The following is a 23,675-nucleotide window of genomic DNA, read 5'->3' on the forward strand; positions in this document are numbered from 1 at the left end:
TGCGTGCCGGTGGGAACAGGTAAAGGATTTGGGGAAGGGTAAAAAACTAATACATAAACATGTTGAAAAATTTTGTTTCAACTGGTATAAAGGGGTAAAGGAAAGTAAGTTTCCCTACCATCCCTCCCCAACCCTCTCCTCAAAGGCAACCACTGTGAACAGCTGTTTCTAATTCCTTCCAGGGATAGCGTATGCTTACAAAAACATTATGTGTATGTGTGTGTGGAAGCCTTTTTTCCCTTACTTAACAGTACATCTTGGAAATCATTCTATATTAGCACATTCCATTACATCAAGTTAACAACTTATCTCCTTCCACTGAGAGACTGTTCAAGTCACTGCTAGTCTTTTCCTAGCATAAACAAGACTGCAATTATTGTCTACATATATTATTGCATATACTTGTCTTTTTTTATATATACATTTATAAGATAAGTTCCTAAAAATGGAACTGCTGGGTCAAAGTCTAATTGCTATTTTTTTATTTTTTTGTAAGATTTTATTTATTTATTTGAGAGAGAGAATGAGAGAGCGAGCGAGCACATGAGAGGGGGGAGGGTCAGAGGGAGAAGCAGATTCCCTGCTGAGCAGGGAGCCCGATGCGGGACTGGATCCCGGGACTCCAGGATCATGACCTGAACCGAAGGCAGTCACTTAACCAACCAACCACCCAGTCGCCCTAATTGCTATTTTTTAAAGATTTATTTATTTATTTATTTGAGAGTGAGCAAGCACACAGCAGGGGTAGGGGCAGAGGGAGAAAGAGTCTTAAAGCACCACCCAGGCACCCCAAATTGCTATTTCACCTTTTTAACAGTTATCTCAAATTGTCCTCTACCGGAGTAGCATGCGTACGTAAAATAACCACCAATGTTTGGCAGCACCTGGTTACCCACATCCTTACCACACAGTGTATTATCATGGTGTCTTGGTTTTGTTTCAACTTGAATTCCTCCTATGATGAGTGCGGCTGGGCACCATTTAAAAAATGATCACAATAACAGCAACAATAACAACTGGTATTTCTCGAACACTACGTGCCAAGTGTGTTCTTAATATTTTACATCTATCAATTCGTGTAAATCCTCACTTTACGGACAAGGAAATGGAGGCAAAGGGATTTTAAGAATTTGCTCAAACCATTAAGTGGCTGAGTCTGGCCCTGAAGCCACACAATCCAGAATCTGGAATCTGCACGTGCACCCTTCATTTCTTGGCCTCATGCGTCATCCGTTTACATAAAGTCCCTGGTTTTCCTCCTGGGCTATTGTTCTTTTCTTTGTTCTTGATTTTTGTGTTCTTTGCATGGTAAGATGATTATCTTTTTTTTTTTTTTAAGATTTTATTTATTTATTTGAGAGAGAGAATGAGATAGAGAGCATGAGAGGGAGGAAAGTCAGAGGAAGAAGCAGACTCCCTGCTGAGCAGGGAGCCCGATGTGGGACTCGATCCAGGGACTCCAGGATCATGACCTGAGCCGAAGGCAGTCGCTTAACCAACTGAGCCACCCAGGCGCCCCTATGGGTCATTTTTAAAAAGTTTTTATTTTATTTTATTTTAAGATTTTATTTATTTATTTGACAGAGAGAGAGCACAAGTAAGGGGGAGTGGCAGGCAGAGGGAGAGGCAGGCTCCTTGCTGAGCAGGGAGCCCGATCTGGGGCTCAATCCCAGGACCCTGGGATCACGACCCGAGCCGAAGGCAGACTCTTAACCGACTGAGCCACCCAGGTGCCCGGGTAAGATGATTATCTTAAAAGCTCTTCGAGGTAACAAAAAAGATGCCTCCCACCCTGCCCCACCCAAATGGCCTGCCTTGTGTCTCTTACAAAACAGACAAGGAAGGAGTCACAAGAAACAGTGTAAATGTCTACAAGCAGATAGATCAATTCCAAAAAAAAATCTAGCACTTTATTTTCCTAGAATATGAACCACATCAAAGTTAGTTCTCAACATGCAATATTGTATATAATATAGAATTTTAAATAAACAGGGAAAAGGGGGGATTTAAATTAGCCAAAAAAATATGATAACCACATTTAAAATGACAACACAAAGGGATACTACCATCATACAATTTCCTGACAACAGTACAATTATTCTGAAGTCAATCAGTCACAGGCCACTCTGCCCCCAAGGGTTTTGGTAAGCTACTGAAAAATCAGACTTTCATAACGATGGCTTATTATATGAAATTATATATATTTCATAATGATGGTTTATTATATGAACATATTACATATTTTATAATGGTGGCTTATTGTATGAACATCTTACATATTTCATAATGGTGGCTTATTTTATGAACTTATTATATGAACCCATTCCTAAATTACTTGAAGCTTTATTTTACAAGATATTTCTCCAAAGGCTTGTCAAATTAAAAGTTAATATAAAACCAGGTCATGGGGACGCCTGGGTGGCTCAGTCGGTTAAGCATCTGCCTTCGGCTCAGGTCATGATCCCGGGGTCCTGGGATCGAGTCCCACATCGGGCTCCCTGCTCCACGGGGAGCCTGCTTCTCCCTCTGCCTCTGTCTCTCTCTGTCTCTCATGAATAAATAAATAAAATCTTTAAAAAAAAAAAAAAAACAGGTCATGTACCTCACAGGTCCACAACCATCATAAAAGCAGAAAGCGTTATCAACAGCCTTGGCATGGTGGAAAAGACAGCGTCCTGAGCACATGTTTTATTCCCAGGTTGGCTTTTAATTAATCAGTGTGACATGCCACCTACCTTCCTGAGCCTGGGTCTCAAAAATCTGTCCTGTAAGATTCTATAATGTTATGTTCAAGATGTAATGAACAAGCTGCAGGGGATTTTGGAACACGTGAGAACAACGGCAGTAATGCTGCCCAAGCTAAGTAATTACTCCTAGCAACATGATTCTGTTAAGTAAATAAAGACCAGGAAGGAAGACACGAACAGTGATCAAGAACTGTTGCTGGAGGGCCTGGGTGGCTCAGTCAGTTAAGTGGTGGCCTTCAGCTCAGGTCATGATCTCAGGCTCCTGGGATCAAGCCCTGCATCAGGCTACCCGCTCAGCAGGGAGTGTGCTTCTCCCTCTCCCTCTGTGCTCCCCCTCCAAATAAAATCTTAAAAAAAAGAAAAAAACAAAAAAACTGTTGCAGACACTATGTTAAGCAGCTTCACATAGGTTATTTCATCTAATTTTCACGATACTCTTGTAAGGAAGAAAGGTCATAATTCATTCTTAGCAGATGAGGAGTGGGGCTCAGAGGCAAAGTGACTTCCCAAGGTCACAGAGCAATGAGTGGCATAGTCAGGACTCAACCCCCAGCCCTCTGATTCTTCTCACATCAGAGAACATCAGCCCTGTCCCTTCAGTGATTAAACTTCTCCAACATTATTTCCTTCTGACTTTGTCTAATAATGTCCACCAGCATCTGTTTTTAAAATGCTTCAAATACAAAAAGAACTTCCCCCCTTAAAATGTGTTTCCTAATATGCCTCTATCTAGATTTGCCTGGTTAAACCTTGTGAATGTCACTCATTCCTTCCTTCCTCCGAAAACCACCAGGCGGCAGGTCCTGGAGACCAAACGCACCTTTGTCCTCAAGGAGCTCACAAGAGTGTACGAGCACAAGGTGCCTCCTTGGGCTACAGACTGCTAAAGCACAAAGTATGTCTTCATTAGACTATGTTCAAGATGAGTAGCTGATGACATGAACAAGGTATCCTCAGAATTCAGACGAGGTTCCCCAAGAGGTTTTGTGGAGGTATTAAAACTCAGGATGTGCTATGTGCTGTAAGGAATAGAAGTCCTGAATGTGGGCATGTGGCGTATCTTTTCCTAAGGCAGTATAATGTAAATGCAAATACCACCACCATTTTCTAATTAACTCAAAATTACCACCATCATCATTACAATTAGATTACTGTGGTGAGATGTTTAATTTCTCCAGTTTCCCGGGGGCAGCAACACCTTTGCTAGCTAATGTTGAGAAAATCATACTAAGTATCATTCTATCAACTTCATATGTTTGACCCTCTACCACATAATTATAAAGTGCATATACTACTAATCTAAAAGGCTAAAGTAGGTGGAATCACTAGCTTTAATCTGTTATGAAATCTATACCAGACTTAAGAACCACTGTGGCTAACAATGAGTCAGAAATATAAGGACCTATCACAAGAAAAACAGTATTAGGACAGTAGATGTCTTATGACATCTACTCATCTACTAAATTTGCCTAAACATGAAGTAGAAGTATTAACAAATTTGTTCTAATTGTATGGATTACACTTAAAGGTATATAAACATAGTTCAACATTTCATTTAAATCATCATGCTTCAAATAATAATATTCTATCAGGAGGCACTACTAATAGGGAAGAATCTTCAAATGGCCTGCTCAACCTAGGCCATCCTGGATAGGCACACACTTTGTAAGTATTCAGCAGTGATTTTAAGGAAGGTAACCCAATGCTTTTCCTTCCATAGTAGTACGCATCCCTCAAATGAAGTATCCCAAGGGAGATGCTAACAAAAAGCTAAACTATGAGCTTATTCCCACAAACAAAACAAAACACCCTGCAAAAAACCAAGTGCACCTGTAAGGCTTAGCTATGTTAGAAAACAGTACGTGCTACGTGATTACAATGTTTTAAAATACAATACATACAGATAAAAGGATACATATACACCAAATGTATTTCTCTGGAAAGATTCAGAAGTGGTACTTTCTTTGTACTGTTCAAATATATTCCACATTTCTGTAACAAACACTTTGCGACCGAAAGATAAACAAATATTTTAAATGAAAATAAAAGCTTAGTTATTTGAATTATATATACCCCCTAATTGCTAAAGTTTAAAGAGGTATTCTTTTTTAAATTTTTTATTCTTATGTTAATCCCCATACATTACATCATTAGTTCTAGATGAAGTGTTCCATGATTCACTGTTTGTGCAAAACACCCAGTGCTCCATGCAGAATGTGCCCTCTTTAATACCCATCACCAGGCTAACCCATCCTCCCACCTCCCTCCCCTCTAGAACCCTCAGTTTGTTTTTCAGAGTCCATCATCTTAAAGAGGTATTCTTGCCTTAAATTTACAACCTAGGATGGCAGTGTTTCAAGCAAATCTGTAAAATGAGTTATTAATATAAAATTAAATGTAGGAAGTGGGAATGTAAAATGTTACAGCCAATGTAGAAAACATTATGTCAGCTCCTCAAAAAATTAAAGACAGAATTACCATAAGATCTAGCAATTCTACTTCTAGTATATACACAAAAGAATTGAAAGCAGGGACTTGGATAGTCATACACCAATGATCAGAGCAACATTATTCACAATAGCCAAAAGGTAGAAAACCCAAATATCTACCAACAGATGCATGGATAAACAAATGTGGTATCTACATACAATGGAATATTATTCGACCTTAAAAAAGAAATGACTGATACATGATATAATGGGGTTGAACCCTGAGAACATCAGGCTAAGTGAAACAAGCCAGACACAAAAGAACACAATTGCATGACTCCACTTACATGAGGTACCGAGCCTAGTACCTTATAGAGGCAAAAAAGAGAATGACAGTTGCCAGGGTCTGGGGGGAGATGAGAATGGGGAGTTGTTTAATGGGTACAGAGTGTCAGTTTGGGATGATGAGAAAGTTCTACGGAGACAGGTAGTTCTAACAACTGCCTAATAACGTGAATGTTCTTAAAGTCAGTAAACTGTATACTCACAAATGGTTAAAATAATTTTTATGTTATGTATATTTTATCACATTTTTTTAAAGATTTTATTTATTTATTTGAGAGAGAGAGTGAGAGAGAGAAAGAGCACAAGAGGGGGGAGCGGGAGAGGGAGAAGCAGACTCCCTGCTGAGCAGGTAGCCCGTTGCAGGACTCGATCCCAGGACTCCAGGATCATGACCTGAGCCGAAGGCAGTCGCTTAACCCACTGAGCCACCCAGGTGCCCTATTTTATCACAATTTTTAAAAATCAAATTATGGAGGCGCCTGGGTGGCTCAGTGGGTTAAGCGACCAACTCTTGGTTTTGGCTCAGGTCAGGGTGGCTCTGTGCTCAGTGGGGAGTCCACTTGAGATTCTCTTCCTCTCCCTCTGCCCGTCCCTCACACACGTGTCTGCACTCTCTCTCTCTCAAATAAACCAATCTTTAAAAAAAAAAAATTATGATCCCATGGGTTTACATCAAACCTGCATTAATAAACTAAAAGATTATATTTTTAAATTAAATATAAAAGTGTTTCAGTCCTAAAAAGTATTTTTGAAAAAGTACAATCATAATTCATTAATTCTGTCTTAGGAAGGAAAGTTCAGATTAAAGAAATCCTGAATGGAACATTTCTAAAAGACATATAGCCTTCTTAGAACTTTCCAGCATATACAGCAATTCAAACTAAACCAACTATTTGTTATGATGACCAGTCTTTCTAGGGCTTGATTGATAATCATAAAAATGAGTTGTAATTAGTATGTCCGTTATATTAAATAATCACCTCTGAAGTACTTCAGTAAGATAATCTTTTTTCTTTTTGCAACATTTTTTCTGCCTATTATTTAGGAAGTACTTTCTCATAAAAAGCCTTATGGTATGTTCAGCCTCAGCTGTCACTCACTGGGCATTAATAGGTGAATCAATGAGTTCTTGTTTTTTTGCCATATGGAAAGAAAGCAAGGAGAACAGAAATGAGAAATGAAAGCAGAGGATGGAAAAGAGTTTTAACACCTTCAGAGGCTAATATGCCAACTCACTTGGATCTCCATATTTTCTCTGGCACTTGAAAATATATCCCATATTCCCACAGACTTTTTCTGTGTCCACTGGTCCTACAGATCAAAATCCCATTCCCTGGATGGCTTTTCCTAGTGACAAGCACTGTCCCTCAGAAAGCTCATGGCATGGAGAAGAAAAGGTTATTTTATTTTACACTCTGAAAGCAAATTTAGTCAAGAGGACAAACACAGACCTTCCAATTTTAGAAATCTACATTTAGAACTAGAAGACTAAAGGAGTAATGTAGCAACCAATCTTTTGATCCCTCTAAGAGCACACTTATTTTCCCTTCCCCTAGGAACCAAGTAACTGTTAAAGGAAGGTTTGCTTTACTGATCTAGCAAAAAATATATTTGAATACACTTACAAAATTTTTAAAAAACAACAGGAAATGGAGAAATCAGTCCAGGAAAACTCTGTTTTTGATAAAATAATACTCTCAATAACAGGAGAAATTAGAATTATGACTTACAAATGGGTCTTCCGCACAGATCCCAACCTTCGTTCTAACCAGCATGTATTTGGCAAAAAAGGAGACGGACGCAACCAGTGGGAAAGTACACCTCAGAATCTGTCTTCTGCTGGCCTAAAAGCTTGCTGAGGAAAAGAGGTCAGAATAGTATGAAGAGCCCCGCGGAACTGGTTAGCACCAAGATTCTGGCTCTTCTTACACTGTCAATCTTAGGGCAGGATGTGAGTTTGTATCGTTTCTTATCATGGAGGCGGATATTCTTACAGTAAACATAAGGACTCTGAATGCTGAATCAATCTGTTTAAAAGCGACCTGTCCACGCTTTAGCATACAAGATGTAGCCTGGTATAGGCTATTTGAAAACAGCTGTGTCAAATATGAAAAAAGATTTCTTTTAATTGCAAAGAAATTTATTTAAATTAAAGCACTTACATGTAAGTACACTGGAAATTTCTAATAGAGGTTTTTCCATTTTCATAACTGGATGGGTAATTATTTGTTATCAGCTTAAGTTGCTAAGCTGCCTTACAATAGGAATTTATTCATAGCTAATGACTATTGATAAAGTCTAAGATGCCTTACCAAAAAAGCACTATGTATGATAATGTGAACAAAATAATAGCATATATTAATTCTTCTTCTGACAATGACCCCACATACCAAGAATGCTGGGGGGAAATCATAAGGAGCAATACATTCATGGTCCCTGGCTCTGAGGAGATTATGGTCTAATAGAAAGATCTTAGGAACTAGAAACCTAGAACACAAGTGTAAGTAGAATAACTATGCAAACAATAGGATACCACATACAAATACATGGTCCATGTGATATGTATCAATGTATAAACGGAAAAAAATTACTTGCACAATAAGTTAAAACTATGTGAAAATGATGTATTCTAGAAAACTGCTACATGAAATCCCAGAAATCAAATTCTTAGTATTCTAGCAGATGATGAAATGAAAGCATTTCCTCAGGGAGGATCACCCAGTTTCCTGCAGGAATGAGTGTTTTTCATAGCTTTCTTCCTTTTTCACCAATGGAAGTTCCTGTTTGAGCACAAAAGATTTAAGTGTGTAGCCATCTTTCTCTATTTTGGGGGACTGTATTTCAATTCTAGTACAACTCTCAGACGAGTTCTAGGGTTTTAGGTAAACTTTGGGGGTGCAACTTCACAGCCTGTCATGTCCTACATCTGTGCTACAGCAAAATAAATTCAAGAAACCGCTCAAGTTACAGAAGAGCCAAATGTTAGGCTCATCGATTTCTTCCATACTTACTCTGATGAGCTGTTTGAGACTGAAGAGATGCTACACCTCTTAGATACCAAACGTATTTCCAAGGTCCAGACAGGCCTCTAAGATAGACTCGGCCTCAAAACTTTATAAATCGGGGTCGCCTGGGTGGCTCAGTTGGTTAAGCGACTGCCTTCGGCTCAGGTCATGATCCTGGAGTCCCGGGATCGAGTCCCGCATCGGGCTCCCTGCTCGGCAGGGAGTCTGCTTCTCCCTCTGACCCTCCTCCCTCTCATGCTCTGTCTCTCATTCTCTCAAATAAATAAATAAATCTTTAAATAAAACACAACTTGGGCGCCTGGGTGGCTCAGTCGGTTGAGCGACTGCCTTCGGCTCGGGTCATGATCCCAGGGTCCTGGGATCGAGTCCCACATCGGGCTCCCTGCTCTGCGGGGAGCCTGCTTCTCCCTCTCCCACTCCCCCTGCTTGTGTTCCCTCTCTCGCTGTGTCTCTTTCTGTCAAATAAATAAATAAAATCTTAAAAAAAAAAAACTTTATAAATCAAAATATACTTTATTTTTAAAAAAAGATTTCATTTGAGAGCGCACGCAAGCATGCGCAAGCACACACAAGCGGGGGGGGGGGGGGGGGAGGCAGTGGGAGAAGGAGGCGCCGTCTCCCTGCTGGGCAGGATCCCAGGACCCTGGGCTGGATCCCAGGACCCTGAGCTACCCAGGGACCCCTAAATAAAAATACACTTTAAAACTACTGCACTGGTTCCATGGTATAAGTACTGCAAAGAAGCAAAGTTTCAGAGATTTACTGAGATACTGATATTTTACTGCCCCAGCTGCTAGAATTTGTCACCCACTTCTCTTTTCTGCAAGCTTACCTTACTAGAAGAATGAAGGGGAATGTCCTGAATACTTGACAAATTCCACAAAGACAAAGGGGCTCCGAACCCCCGTGGCATTCTCCAAGAGTTTATGCCATCCTTCATAAAGATGCAGATGAACAGGTGACAAGGTAATCCTCCTACTTTCATTTAAAAACAGACATTTGTAGAATTTCCTAACATAGTGACTACCCTCTGCCTCATCAGTTTTGTTCAAATTTGTTACTCACTTGAGAGGACATCTGTCACTTCCCAACTGCCAGTAAGTTACTTTACTTGAAACACAATTTGCAATTATGGCCTCTGGAAGCAATTCTTTATCCCCATCATCCAAAGGGCCACTCTCATTTCATTGCACAGAAGCTTTAGGCAATTCTAAGACATAGGGAATCTGACAGCTCATTGTAAGTGAAGAAATAATTCAACTGAAGCCATGTGCTCTGGTTAGAAAAGCAAACAACCCAAGTGGCAACAGTATTAGCAGGGAAAAAAAAAAGATATCCAGGGTTGTGAAGCTGACTGTAATCTCATAGAAGTATTGCTTTTATGAGATACTTCTATTTTTAAAAGGAAACCAGAAAAGAAACTTTCATGACTTGCAATAATTTCTATAGTTTTGTTCATTGCACCAAACAGACAAAGCTTTGTAAAACAGATCACATAAAAATAGATGGGTCATAAGGCTAAAGAAATGGATAGAGCACAGTAATACCTGATTTTATTTTTCTAATGTGTTCAAGGCTGGAATAGAGGGCTCCAAGCTCAAATCCATTTATGGTATCATGAACCTTTCCTATGTGAAAAGCTCTAATGTGATTTCATCTACTAGTCTCTAAAAGTATTAAAAGTATCAACCAGGGTGGCTGGGTGGCTCAGTAGATTAAGCGTCTGCCTTCGGCTCAGGTCATGATCCCAGGGCCCTGGGATGGAGCTCCACATCGGGCTCCCCGCTAAGTGGGGAGCCTGCTTCTCCCTCTCCCTCGGCCCCTCACCCCACTCATGCTCTCTCTCTCTTTCAAATAAATAAAATCTTTAAAAAATATAAATGAATAAATAAATGAAGTATCAACCATACCCTGCGATGGCCTAAAGCCAAATTAAAATTCCAGCAGTAGACAGGCATAACCATACTGTATTCACTTGATAAACGTTTACTGGATGTCCTCTAGGTAAAAAGGACACAAAGCCAACACTGCAACCCCCTCCCCTGCCCCTAGCGGAACTTACATGGTGTCAGAGGGGCCTAGGCACTTAAACAGATGTTCCCCAGAGTGGCCACGGCTCTGATGGGGAGGTGTGAATGCCATGGGAAGACCAGAATCGGGGAGGGTCAACTCCCTGAGAAGACAGGCAGGGAACAGTGACTATGCACACACCAGGTGCAAGAACTGAAAGAAATTTAGCCTGGCTGCAGCAGAACCCTTAGCCTTTATCCTAAGAGAAACATTTAATCACTGAAAGACCTTAAGCAGGGAAGTGGTGTGATCAGATGTAGGTCTGTTAAAGATGACTTTGGCTGAACGTAGAGAGCAGATGGGGATGAAGAAAAAGAACTCAGAGGGAGCCTAAGGTGGCTGCGGTAAGGCAGGAAAGAAAAGAGCCTGTACCAAGGAAATGGAAATGGAGAAACCTGGACAGGAGACAGACTCGAGTGGATTCTGTAACTGACTGGGAGGAAAGGAGCTGAATAAGGGAAAGAGGGAGCCAAGGGTTATATCCAGCTATTCAGCTGAAGTAACTGAGTGAACGGAGTGCCACTCACTAGGACAGAGAACACAGCCAATTTTGGGGGAGGATGAGGAATTCTACCCTGGACATTTTACGTTTAGCTACCTATGGGATATCAAAGTGGATATGTCCAATAGGTAGATTTATAAATCTGAAGATCAAGAAAGATCTGGATTGGATATTTGGAAATTTGGCACGAGATCACCAAGGGAAAAGCATATGGAGCAAGGAGAGAACAGGATCTTGGAAAGAACTCTAAGAAAGTCCAATAGCAGAGAGACAAGGAATACCCTGCAGAAGAGTCTGGTCTGTGAAGGAACAGGCAGAGTAGGAAGAAAACCAGGAGAAAACGGTGTCATAGAAGCCTAGGGACATGAATATCACACAAAGAAGGTAGTGTCAGGGTCTAATGCTGCTGAGACCAAACTAGGTAAGGACAAAGAAAGATCCACTGGATTTAACAACAATCACTGGTGACTTCCACAAGAAGAATTTTGTTGAAGTTGTGGGTGGACAAGGCCAAATTGCACCAGGTTGAGGAGCATGTGAAAGGTGAAGAGGAGGAAACAATATAAACAACACATGTTCACGACACGAAGTTTGTGAAGGAAAAGAGAAATAGGTTGAAGGACATATTTTGGGTGATCTCTTTGTTTTAAACATATGAGAGACTTAAAAAATATATTTTTAATGATTTTATTTTCAAGTAATTTCTACACCCAACGTGGGGCTCGAACTCACAACCCCGAGACCAAGAGTCACATGCTCTTCCGACTGAGCCAGCCAGGTGCCCCCAGAGACTGAAAAATATTTAAATGTTAATGGGAAGGAGCCCGTAGAGAGAAAGATAAGGACAGGACATAACAACTAAATAAGGTTTCTGAGAAAGTAACAGAAGTGGAATCTGAAGCAGAGGTACAAGATAAGCTGTAGAAAGGGGGAGAGTCTTCTGTGAAAACACAAGAGGAGGAAAGGATAGATATGGATAGAAGTGAGTTTCAAGGTTGGGGCACCAGAAGTTGGAAGCTATTTCTTTCTCTTCTCTTTCTCTACCCCCCCTCTACATTTTTCCACCAGCAATTTATGAGGGTTCCAACCTCCCCATATCCTCACCAACACTTATTATTGTCTTTTTTATCATTGCCAACCTAGTGGGTGTGAAGTAGTATCTCACTGTGGGTTTGATTTGCATTTGGGGCCATTCTCTTTTGAGGTCACCTTTTTCTCCCTGTGAGAAAAGAGGACTGACCAGAGGAACTTATAGAGGTGCTAAGACAGAGCCCAGAGGAAGTTGGAAACCTTAAGTCTGTAGAAGTACCCATCTGAGCTCCTGTGAGTTTTTCTTCTCCAGTGAAGTGGTTTGTTCCCCTTAAACTGATCTAACCGGACTTGGAATGGGAAGTTGCTCGTTTAAACATAATGAGACAAGTGCTCCTGAACAATAGATCATCTGCTTGCTGAAAGTCCTGTAATATACACATTTGAAATGACAGTTTGCCTAAGATTCACTCTTCTTGACCCTTGAGAACAAAGCACCTCTCAAACATGTGTTCACTGCAGCAGATCTTACATCTGTACTTTAAGTATTTACAACTACAATCATGGTACTAAATTCATCAAACGGCAAACTGCAAGAAAACACCACATATCCATTCACCTCAATAATGGGTAATTCCTTTAAAACATGTTCACTGATTTTTGACATAATCAGTTACCTCGTAGAGTACAAGATACTGTCACAGCAGTTAAATTTATTCAGTAAGTACATCCTTATGTAATATGAAGTAAAGATTTAATAATTTAGAGATTTATCACTAAGGCACACTACTGCATATCCTGATCTCAGTTTTGTGCTCAGGGATCACATCTTGGGACTGACATATATGTGAACCAGATTTACACCAAGGATTATATGGCACAAGGTGCTATGTTGTTGTTTCAATCATCTTTTGCTAAGTAACATACCATCCCAAAACTCAGTGGCTTAAAACAAGAGCTGTTTGTTATTTCTTTCAATTCTGTGAGGTACTCATGAGGTCATGGGCACTGGGAGCTTAAGTAAAGGCTGACACGGGCCTCACTCACATAGCGCGGCCACTGCAGGTGGCCTCTCCTCCGAGATTCAAACGGAGCAGATAGAGACTCCATCTCTTAATGGGAGGTAGTGCAGTCAACATAGGGATGGGAAGAATTGCTGGCAGTAATCTCAGAAACACTTCACCACAGCTGTCAACAATATTACTAGATGTTTCCACTATACTAGTTGAGCTCATGACTGAAGCACTAGAACCCGACAGACTTGGTCCATCTCCAAAACTAAAACTTTTTCTTAAGCATCGAAAAGAACATCTCAGCAAACATACTCTTTTGCCCCTGTGGAATGCTAATCTCAGGAAAGCCATGGAATCTTCTTTTCTGGGGCTGTGGGAAGTATAGATACTATCTTTCGGGAATGGCCTGAGTATAGTCTTTCCCAACTGAAATTCATTACCTCCTAAAGTCCTTTCACACTTTACGATTTCTTAGGTATGCATGAGTATGATCTCATTTATTAAAATCTAATACTAAAAAAAAAACTCCATCTAAACTCAAAATTATATAGATCTGGCTAAGTTCCTCAATACTCAAACCTTTGCTATTGACTCTCCTAGACCCAGGTATGAACTAGATTTGTATATCACAGTAGCTCTTATTACCTGAACTCTATCTGAACACAGCAACCCAGTAAATTTGTATAGTAAAAAGGATGTACGCCCCAAAATATTAACTGCTGTTATCTTCAGATGGTATAATTATAGGTGATAGACATTCTTTTTTATGCTTCTGTAGTTTCTTTTTTTTTTTTTAAAGATTTTATTTATTTATTTGACAGAGAGAGAGACAGCAAGAGCAGGAATACAAGCAGGGGGAATGTGAGAGGGAGAAGCAGGCTTCTTGCCGAGCAGGGAGCCCGATGCGGGACTCGATCCCAGGACCCTGGGATCATGACCTGAGCCGAAGGCAGACGCCTAACGACTGAGCCACCCAGGCGCCCTATGCTTCTGTAGATTCTAAATTTCATTGCTTCCTTGCAAAATTAAAAAAAAAAAAGTCTATATTGTGGACTTAATGTACTTAGAAATTTTAAAAAATTAAGTCCATGTTATGGCTCAAATACATAACTGATTTAATCACTTGATTAATCACTTGATTAACTGACCTCCTCTATGAAGTCTATTCTGGTTAAACTCAAACAGCATTTATCGTATGCCTCCTGTGCATTCCTCAACATGTACACAATATGTAACATTTTTAGATTTTTTTTTAAACCACAGAATATCTTAAAAATGTGTCCTAATGCCCTGGCTGTACTCTAGAATCCTTGAGCATCCCCACCTTGTTTATGATGCATGAATTACTGTTTAATGTAGTACACCCAGAAAGAATAATAATAATGGTCTTTGATTTCCTTTCAGTTTCACCTTCCCCACAGTGACTTTCAAATAAAGGAGGACACTGTCGACTTCCCAGCTTGAGCTGCTGATTAAGATGAAGCCAAAGCTCTTGCTAGAACACGTTGGCACTCTTCATTTTTAAAAACTGTAAAGAATTTTTTTAAGCTACAAACTAGATAGCTTTTTAAGGCTATTTGCTTTCTGAAGTTCCCAGAATTTGATCATTTGGATCACACCCATAAAAATCACTGTAGAAGAAATCTCTTTAATGATTAATATCCTTCCTCTTCTTCTAGAGGGAAGAAAAAATAGGACCTGTCCAGAAGTACTTAATAAATAGACTGGTATTCACACAATGGATTAAAAGATACCCACCTCACAGATTAACTGCTATATTAACAGAATGGAAATACACAGTTACCTACTCAACCCTGAAAGCACTTCAGAGAGGTGAAATTCACCCAGTGCTCACTTCAAATGGATACTTTCTAAAGTTTAAAGCACACTATAAACTGCCCTCAGGGTTAGCTCATGTATCCATTCCTTTCAGCATGATATACCGTGATGTTTTGATGTTACTATTCCACAATGCACAACTGTCTCAGAAACTCAGTTTTTGCCCCCAAGAACTATAATCCCCCCCCAAATAGGCCAAAGTCAAATAAGACTTGGAATCTGAATTTTTAAGCAATATTATAATACTGCTTTATAAAATTGTAATCCCCAGCTGCAAAGATGACATCGGAATGTCTCGCATGCAAACAAATACACAAAAAGCCACTAACGAAAGAACAGAGCATGCCTCGATGGTCACCTCCTATAAAACAGAGTAGGTAGTATACCCGAGGGAGGACAAGAGAAGTATTTCACTCAGTTCGCCGCACTCCTGGATAAAGGTCCCTAAGTGAATGCCCCTTTGCGGAAGCCGTGTTGTGGAGGAAAGGGAAACAGTGGAGAATATGGTTTGTGACACCACTACCCTCCGGAGGTGAAGGAGGAGATGCTAAGATCTTGGCAAGGGCCGAGTGAGGATGGGGAGGAGAGTCGGAGGGGAGGTCTCTTCTCCGCAGAACAGCGCCGAGAGTGGTAACAGGCTTCAGCTGGGAGCAAAGCTGCGTCCCAACAGCTCAAAGAAGAGAGGGAGCCGGGAAAACTTTCGCTAGCCTCCCCCCACCCTTTCTCGCCCCCTCGGAAGAAACGCCAGCAGAGGTGCTCAGGGTGCCGTGCTGGCGTCGCAGACATCCGCCGGGACGCAGCGCCCCGCGGACCCGCGGCCGGGGGCCGGGGGGCCGGGGGGCCGGGGGGCCGAGGCCCGCAGCCGGAGGGAGGGAGCGGGCAGGAGAACGGGACGCGCCAGCCCGGCCCGCGGGGAACGGGAGCAAGGAGAAGGGCAGGGGCGGAAGCGGCGCCCGTGAACTCGGGCCCGCGCCCCACCAGCTACCTGGGACGCCAAGCCGCTGTCTCACGCCGTCCGGCCGGGCCCAGCCGCGGGGATCCCGGGAGCTCGGCGGGCCGGAGAACCCACTGGCAGCAGCGGCCCGGACGCCCGGCGAAGGGGAGGAGCGGGGGGCGGGCGCCAGGGGCCGGGCCGCCGGGTCACGTGGCCGGGCCGCCTCACGTGACGCCGACGCCGCGCGCGCCCGGCGGCCTCCGGGCTCCGCCTCCCACCTGGCGGTGCCCCGGAGTGGGCGTCCTTGGGCTCTAGGGCGGGGGTCTCCGAGGGGAGTCTCGGTGGAGCTCGGTGACCGCCGAGACTCGCAGGCTTTTGTCTCAGGGAGCCAGGGACGCTCGAGGGACTGGCTCCCGCTGCCCTCCCCGATGGCTTGTTTCGCCGTGGGGACGGCCGGCTAGCCTCCCGCGGGGACCTAGGACGGAAAAGCGACTGCACACCCCTCTCCCTGCCCCGTGGCGCGTCCTGCTCCCTCTAGCCTACCCAGGTGGTGCTGCCGAGGTCAGAGGGTTTCGGAGGAGGACTCGCTGAACTCCAGAGATGTCTCTCCCGCCCCCCATTTCCTACCGGTCCGAGAGCAGCGGCGCTAGGCGGGAAGGTAGGGAAGGTGGCAACTGGATCCTGACCCGAAGGAAGGAGGGAGTGAGGCATGGGGCCCAGGTGAGGAAAGGAAGGCAGACGTACCTCGGAAGCATGCCCCCAGGATTGTAAGGGACCTAAGACAGCAAATGACCCAAGCCTTTCCTTCTTATGAATGAGTAAACTGGGGCCGGGGTTGCTTTGTGCTGCTCTAGCTTGTCATCTGTTGAGACCACAATCATCTTTATAAAGTATAGTACAGCCTTTGAAAACTCCAGTTCGCTTCACAGGCTACAGAATAAAGTCCAAACTTCTTGGCATAACTTTCTAAGCAGTCTTTTTCAGACTTACCTTTCCCGCTTGAACTCCCATGAATAAAGAGAAAAACATTTTCTAAGTATCACCAAACAACTCAATCTACTGGAAGGAGGCTGCTTTTCCACATCTTCCAGCACTTCCTCAGCAGTACTTTAGGCTCTGGCTACAGAGAATTCCTGTTTTCCTTGACTACTCAACTTTTTTTGGATTACTAACTTTTCCCCTAAGTTGCTTTACCTGTCTTTGCATTCATTCATTCTTTCACGACTCTGAAATGCCCTGGAATCACTACCCTCTCCCTCTTAAAGAAAACCAGAGTCAGACAGTACTTAAGGCATTAAAACAGATTTTATTCAAAAACTATTGCCGTAGTGCAATCAAGCCCAGTTGTATACTGAGGTCTCTTTTCTCCTATTGCCAATAGTTCTGAATAAAATCTGTTTACTGCTTTAACTATTGTGGAGTTCTGGTTATCTTTAACAACACCCCAAGGTACTAATCAGTCTCCTACTCATCTTTCAAAATCCAGATCAAATACCACCTACTCCTGTGTTCCTTCTCTGCATCCTCCTCCCTGATTCAACAGCTTCAGCATTTGAAATTCATTCAGACAGTGTCTGCAGTAACTTCTTCCTAATTTCCTGGCAACTACATATTTTGATACATAAGTCTCACTCTGCCTAGAAATGTACATTTTCCATAAGAGGTAAATTGTCTATTGCTATCTTCTTCCTTAGATTATGAAGTCTTTGAAACAGGACTTCTGGGCTTAATACAATATCCACTGAATGAAGGTCAATGTGGTAGACCCTCCATATCCACTGAATGAAGTGGCACCATCAAGGTTGTAGCAGTTAGTGAATTTACTAAAAATTCTTGAGCCTACTTTGTTCAAAAAAAACAAAACAAAACAACAAAAACCCACACACAAAAAAACTGATGTCAGTTTCTTTACGCTACCATCTGATCAAAAGAGCTTCTGTAAAACATACTTGTTTGAGAAAAATATTGAGGTTTGGGGTTTGAGTCATCAAATACTTCCTGAGCACTCACTGCTTATCATGTGCCAGATGCTATACTTGGCACATCTTTGAGAGTAAAAGGTTGGATAAGACATGGTTGCTGATCTCAAGGAATATGTAGTTTGTTTCATTATTCCAGTACAGTGTGAAAAGTATGATACAGGGTGCCAGGTGAACACAAAGGAAGGACCACTATTAGAAGGCCAGGAAAAAAACTTCCTGGGAAAATGAATTTGGAGGACATGTAGTAGTTAGATGGAAGGGAGAGAAAGACCTTCCAGAAGAGAGAATAGTATGTTCAAAGGTAGGAAGGCATGAAACAGTATTATTTATTTAGGAAAAGTGAGTAACCCTATATAGCTGGACTTGGTGACCTCAGTTACTCTGGGACAAAGGAAACCTAATTGGTTAACATTGCTGTTAAGACTGACATATTTATTAGTATTAGTGTTATTTGTTGGATTCAGTAACTTTCTCTCAGACAAATCATAGCCTCTTAACCTAAAATTGGCCTGTAGACTAGTGCTAGGTGATTTTTTTACCTTTTTTTCCCCAACTTCAAAAGCTCTCTGTAATTGTTATCTAAAAGTAGCAAAATTACTTGTTCCAAACAAGATTATTTTAGACCACTCTAAACTACTGGGCAAAATAACTCAATTTATAAGTAGTACTTTAAGGAAGAAACTTGGTTCTACTTCCATCAGGAAGGGAGGATCCCCCTTAATGTTCATGCTAAGACATGACTATGCTGGCAAAAAGTATCTGTCAAGAACCTAATGAAGGGTGCCTGGGTGGCTCAGTCAGTTGAGCATCCGACTCTTGGCTCAGGTCATGATCTCAGGATCATGGAATTGAGCCCTGTGTCAGGCTCCACGCTCAGTGGGGAGTCTGCTTGAGAGTCTCTGTCCTTCTCCCTGCTCATGTATGCTCTCTCTCAGTAAATAAATAAAATCTTAAAAAAAAAAAAAAAAAAAGAAGCCATAAAACCAGCAACTCTTGTAATGGCTAAATAGGAAACATTTATTTCGCTATATAAGATTGCTTACCTGTTTATGTAATACACAGTTGTAACACACAGACATCTGTTCTGAAAGCCGCAAAAACAATATAATTATTTTTTTGAAAATTGAGGATGGAGTAAGTCTTGGGATTTTACAAATGTAGTAAAATATAGAATCTACCTAGAAAGAGATTCCACCTTGATTTTCTTTCTTTTTTTTTTTTTTTTAAGATTTTTTTATTTATTTGAGAGAGAGGGAGAGAGAGCCAGGGGGTGGGGGTGGGGAAGGAGGGGCAGACAGAGGGGGAGAGACAGAGAATCCCAAGCAGACTTTCTGCTGAGCATGGAGCCCAATGAAGGGCTCCATCTCACAACCCCAAGATCATGACCTGAGCCGAAATCAAGAGTTGGACACTCAACAAAGCGCCCCTTGATTTTCCAATTAGCTTAACCGAACAGGTAAACGTGATCAGTCACAATTAGTTTTACAACCTCAAACTACTTTGGGGATAATTTCTGCTCTTATAGTTGGAATAAATAAACATAAAACAGGGAGGGGGGAAGATTGAGAGAAGTGGTAATGGAGAATTGGAAAAGAATTTTTATTCTAATTCCTTTTTTCCGTCACCCCAAGAACACATCAATAAGCAAACAAGTGTCTTAGCGCTGGCTAAAGTAGTAAAGTACTCTGCTGGTTGATTTCTTCCCCTGCACTGAGGGCAGATGCTATGCTGAACAGGTGACATAAAGAGATAAACCTACTCTGTTCCCTAGATCAGGCATGAGACCCTCTGAAGCACAGAACTTATTGTGTCTATGTTGCTCCTACACAAGACCACCTTCTGCATAAAGGTGACCCAATACACTCTGTTTAGAGTGGCTTCCTTGTCCTTGGTCAGATGAAAGAGCTTGTTAAATATGGAAGCCCTGCACTGACCACATGAACTGACAGTGCCATATTTACTTTATTCATCAGCAGTGGTGCTGGGGCCACCTTCATTTAGCAATGGCAGTACCACCAGGAGCAACATGGTTCATTAGGAAGCCACCAGCTTCTGGTAGGAGTTATGAGGTCTTTTGTCTTCCAGGGAGCTAGAGTTTTGACTTCAATTGACTGTGAAGCAGGACTGATCCTCTGGGTATTAGTATGTATCTTGATGACTTCTTGGAATGATGCTAGGGTGCTGATAGGGGGTAGGAAGAATATTCTCAGATGGGGCTTTCTTCATTGGTTTGGAATATTGCAGGTGACGTTACCTGGGACAAACAAAAGGACGCTATGAGTAAACAATCAGACAAATCCGGAATGGGGTACAAGAACCCTCCTAGCCTTGGTCTCTTCAAAAAGTTAAGTCTATTGGGGAAAAAGGGGAGGGGGACTGTCCCAGTTTAAAAGATACTAAAGAAAAATGATATTCAAATGTAATACACGAACCTTGGGTGGAATCATGGTTGAAAAATTTTTTGAAGCTGTAAAAGATATTTTGTGGAGAATCATAGAGATTTAATATGTGCCGATATTAGATATTAGGTGACTTTTAAATTGTTCTGTTATTTATTCAGATATGATCATAGTAATATTGAGAATGTCCTTATTGTTAGGAGATGCATACCTGAGTGTTTAAGGACAGAGTGTCATGAGGTCTGCAGATGGTTCAGCAAACAAACAAACAAAAAAACCAGATTAATACTGTACACATATTTATCCATGAAAAGAGAGAGCAAATATAACAAAATGTTAAATCTGGAAATGGTTTTTGTACTTTCCTTCAAATTTTGAAATTCTCATAGTAAAATGTTGGAAGGTGGGATGAGATGTTGACCTTTATACTCCAAACTAAGAAAGCAGGACATTTCAGTAATTTATTTACTCAAAAAGATCTTTTGAATGCCTACTGTGTGCTAAGCACTGTATTAAGCTTGGGTGAAATATACTGGTGAGAAATAGTAATGGTCTCTTTCACGGAAGCTATGCTATTCCAGCCTATCTCTCCTTTAAGACTGAAGGACTTACTCTCCCAGCTTCTGAGAAGGTGATGCACTGACCTCTTCAGTCATTTTCTTAACTAAAGAATGCTACCTTACCCAAGGTCATGCCCCTTCCAGGAGCACCTTGCAAGAAATGACTGATCAATGTGGGATTGTTAAGACCAGACTCCCTTACCTCAGTAAGGGACAATTCTAAAGAATCATCCCAGCTTCAGAACTTCCCACAGGGTTGGCTGAGCCCTGGTTGTGACCGTACTGAAGCCTATTTTCTTTCTGCCCAATCTTGCTTCCATCCCTTTCCTCCACAGATTCTGAGAGCATCTACCATTGAAGAGGCATTAAACACCCAAGTAGAATGACTCAGCCAGTTAGTGCCAAACAGCTTTTCCGTCAGCCACCCAGTTCTGGCACAGTGGATTCATGAACAGAAAAGACATGGTAACGAGGAAAGCTATACATGGGCCCACAAGCATGATCTCCCACTCACCAACATTAATTTAACTATTCCCGTGGCCACATGATCAACCTGCCGGCAACAGGAATCATTGCTGAGACTCAGTACTGCACTATCCCTTGAAGATACCAAAGAGCTCCTTGGTGAAAAGGCAACCATATTGGACTCCTCCCACCCTGGATGAGGCAGTCACTCATTTCAACATGAATAGACTCATATTCTATGGGTTTGCCTTTCTTGCCTGCTGAGCCTCAGCCAACATGACTGTCCAAGGGCTTATATTGTATTTGATCCATCATTATGGCATCCCATATATCATTGTATCCAATCAAGGAACCCATTACATAGCAGAGGGATGTAGCAGTGGGCATATGACCATGGAATTGACTTTGGACCCGTCACATGGCATACCGCCCAGAAAGATTAGCTGAAGTACCAGCTTGGAGATGATACCCGTGAGGATAAAGTGCTACTCTCCAGGACGCAGTCATGCTCTGAATCAATCACCATTGTATGATGCTGTATCCCCCACAGGAGAACACCTGGAAGTGTGATCAAAGTTGTGGAAGCAGGAGCATCCCTATGTACCATCAATCCCAATGACCCACTGGGGGAATTTCTGTTTTTCATCCTCACAAGCGTAACCACAGGTTTAAAGGTCTTAGTTTCCAAAGGGGAAACATTTCTACCAGGAACAGCAAGAGTCTTCAATGAACTTTAAACTATACCACCACCCAGCATTTTGGGCCCTTCATGCCAAAGACCAGCAGGCAAGACAAAGATCCTCATGGGGGTAGTTGACTCTTATTATCAAGAGACAGTAGAGCTACGATTACACAGTGGAGACAGGGAGGCATATGTTTGGCATCCCGGTATTCAACTAGGACATCTTTTAGTACCTGTGCAATTTTGATGGCAAATGGACAAGAGCAGCAGGGGCAGCCCGAGAAGGACATGATAAACAGGAACTGGAACTCATCAGTTTTAAGAATCTGTCACTCCACGAGGTAAGTCACCTAAACCTTCAGAGGTGCTAATCAACAGTGAAGAGAATCTAGAATGGACCACAGAAAAGAGAGAGGATGAGTATTGGTTGCAGCCTAATGCCAGCTACAACAGCAGGGGGATGTAGTTCACGCTACTAACCTTCCTTCCAGGGAACAGGCCCGCCCGGAGTTCTGCAAGAAGCTACATCCAGAACTCATGTGAGGAAAACGCATCTGCACAAGGCATGGACCATCTGGGTACTCTACTGCCCTGTCCAGACTAGAGCTGTCAGCCCTCTGAGGAAGTGCTTCGGCTGAAGAGAATTGTTTTGCCCAAAGTCAGGCCCCTTTCTGGGGTCCACTGCCTGATGGATGCTCCATCTTGCTTTCTTTTGTTCAACAGGGGTTGATAGAGTACTCCCTAATAACTTCCTACATGCTAATCTCCATCTCAGAGTCGACTTGTATGTGACAGTCTCCCTTGTACAATGGCAGTGTGGAGGAGAAGACAAATAGGTGAATGCGTTTGTTATTTGTACTCTGAAGGAAATAAACAAGATGCAGTGATAGCAAATAACATGGAAGTTGTACTTGGAGAGGAGGTGGCATTTAAACCAGGAACCATAAAATAGACTGAATTTGGCCATGTGAGGAGCAGGTAGGAGAGTATGTTTCAGAAAGAGAGATTCTTGGATGAAGGCTCTTCCCAAAGAGCTTGGCATGTTGAAGTACCACTTAGAGCTTTGCAGGCTTTTAAAGGATTTTATTTCAAATGCAATAGGAGGCCTTTAAAGGATTTTTTAGGAGAGAGTAAAATGCTATGGTTTACATTTTTTAAAATTCTCTCTGATACACTGCAGAGAAGAGGTTGGATGGAAGTTAAGGAGGTTGTTACAACATCAAGAAACATGACCCAAAGTTTGCCCTTTTCCTCCAAACCATGTTCCAGGTGCCCAACACCCTAGAATTCCCAGCCCAGACAGCACCAGCCCACTTTCAGGACCTTAGTGGGCCTCTTCCTATGTCCAACCCCTAAGAACAGACTGCACACCCTTAGGGCCACGGGGTGTCCAGGGAGAGGCTGTTTGTAGGCTTGGAAATGGCGTGTCCACAGGCATGTGTGTGAAGCTTCTTTCGGTGCAGGATGGAGCCAGGATTGGGAAACAAAGAGGGTGAGCTGGGAGGCAGGGGCCGGGGTGGTGATCTCTCCCCATCCCCTCAAGGATTCCAAGAATTCTCAATTCAAGGTTTGGTCATCCAGGTCCTTAAAAAGCTGTATTTGTCAACTTAGGAGGATAGAACATATTTTATTTAACAAGTTGTTAGCTTGTTT

The 23,675-nt window shown here is 42.2% G+C and overlaps 1 protein-coding gene and 2 long non-coding RNA genes across 6 annotated transcripts in view; 1 reads left to right on the forward strand and 2 right to left on the reverse strand.

Moving 5' to 3' along the window:
- Nucleotides 1-16,116, reverse strand: part of RCBTB1 (RCC1 and BTB domain containing protein 1) — a 49,693-nt gene extending 33,577 nt beyond the window's left edge. For all 4 annotated transcript variants that reach the window (XM_045869407.3, XM_045869406.3, XM_064586133.1 and 1 more), the window contains exon 1: nucleotides 15,986-16,116. The gene's annotated coding sequence lies outside the window, so the exon portion shown is untranslated. The remainder of the gene's footprint in view (nucleotides 1-15,985) is intronic.
- Nucleotides 16,117-16,156: 40 nt separating this feature from the next.
- Nucleotides 16,157-22,257, forward strand: LOC123839704 (uncharacterized). Its single transcript, XR_006789713.3, has 3 exons — nucleotides 16,157-16,654; nucleotides 20,161-20,260; nucleotides 21,211-22,257. It is a non-coding gene; the product is annotated as an uncharacterized LOC123839704 (long non-coding RNA).
- LOC135363839 (uncharacterized) lies at nucleotides 20,095-22,392 on the reverse strand. Its single transcript, XR_010410014.1, has 2 exons — nucleotides 22,256-22,392; nucleotides 20,095-20,170 (listed from the first exon to the last, which is right to left on the reverse strand). It is a non-coding gene; the product is annotated as an uncharacterized LOC135363839 (long non-coding RNA).
- Nucleotides 22,393-23,675: the final 1,283 nt, after the last annotated feature.

Source organism: Mirounga angustirostris, unplaced genomic scaffold (genome assembly GCF_029215605.1).
Source record: "Mirounga angustirostris isolate CCGP_5_RB_7025 unplaced genomic scaffold, mMirAng1.0.hap1 SCAF_3, whole genome shotgun sequence".
Taxonomy (NCBI): Eukaryota; Metazoa; Chordata; class Mammalia; order Carnivora; family Phocidae; genus Mirounga; species Mirounga angustirostris.